Source organism: Anguilla anguilla, chromosome 2 (genome assembly GCF_013347855.1).
Source record: "Anguilla anguilla isolate fAngAng1 chromosome 2, fAngAng1.pri, whole genome shotgun sequence".
Lineage (NCBI taxonomy): Eukaryota > Metazoa > Chordata > Actinopteri > Anguilliformes > Anguillidae > Anguilla > Anguilla anguilla.
Genome location: NC_049202.1, coordinates 18,394,536 through 18,395,748, shown reverse-complemented (window position 1 = coordinate 18,395,748; position 1,213 = coordinate 18,394,536). Strand labels below are relative to the sequence as shown.

Genomic DNA, 1,213 nt, shown 5'->3' with positions numbered 1-1,213 from the left:
GGAGAAGCCCTGAACAAGTCAGAGGAGGAGTTGGACCCAGCAGTGGAAAAGAGAAGAATGTGCAGCGAAACACGTACCAGCTTCCTCTTCCCTCTCACCGGCTGCCTTCCCTCTGTGGGTTTGATTGGCATGTTCACTTTGTCATTTTTAAAGCACTGGTTCACATCCTTGCTCTTCTTTTGCAGTCATTTTCCCTTGTCAGTTTTTTTTTCCTTCAACGTTAATCGCATGAGTGGTGGATCCAGTTAAAAGCGCGAGTCCTTCGTGCAGCAATGTGTCCAACTGCCTGGCAGCTAAATGATGCACACCCTGGCCTCGCTTGCCAGGCTCATTGCAATCTGGCTTCCATAAAAGGTGTTTTGCCCGAAAACCAACCCTTAGCTATTTAAGGATTGCTGAAATAGCTAAGAATCCAGAATGTCAGTGAACCACATAACTGTATTAGACTTTCCACTGAACCACTGTGTGAATGCTGGTGGCATACTGTAGTCTGCTACACTTCTCTTCATTCTTCATCAGACTCTTCATTAAACCAGTAATGTAAAAACAACGTGAACTATCCAGGAGCGATATCTTAATCATTACATTACAGGCATTTAGCAGACGCTCTTATCCAGAGCAACTTACACAACTTTTTACATTGTATCCATTTATACAGCTGGATATATGCTGAAGCAATGCAGGTTAAGGTTACCTTGCTCAAGGGTACAACGGCAGGGTCCTTACGCGGGAATAGAACCTACGACCTTTCAGTTACAAGTCTAGTTCCTTACCCACTGCGCTACACTCCGTCCTTATCAAAAGCAGCATTTTGACTGGCATGCACAGGTTACAGCCCCTTTGCCGTCAAACATTAATTTTCACTTGCTCTACCTTAATGGAAAATAAAGAGTGACAGGCATTTAGCAGAGGCTTTTATCCGGAGCGACTTGCTCAACTTTAATTTAGCATTTGCATTGTATCCATTTAGCTGGATATATACTGAAGAAATGCAGGTTAGTACTTTAGTACAAGTAATTTAATCAAGGGTACAACAACACAGCAGTGTCCTAAATGTGGGAATTAAACCTGTGACCTTCAGGTTGCAAGACTCATTATACTACACTGCAGCCAAATGTATGCTCCAGGTGAGGCTCGAACTCACAACCTCGGCATTGCTCTGCTTTGTACTGCTGTATAAGTACCGCGCGCTAACCGATTGCGCCACTGGAGC

At 44.1% G+C, this 1,213-nt stretch overlaps 1 non-coding gene across 1 annotated transcript; it reads right to left on the bottom strand.

Annotated features, from left to right (window-relative positions):
- Window positions 1-1,119: 1,119 nt before the first annotated feature.
- trnai-uau lies at window positions 1,120-1,213 on the bottom strand. The gene is made up of 2 exons: window positions 1,176-1,213; window positions 1,120-1,155 (listed from the first exon to the last, which is right to left on the bottom strand). It is a non-coding gene; the product is annotated as a tRNA-Ile (tRNA).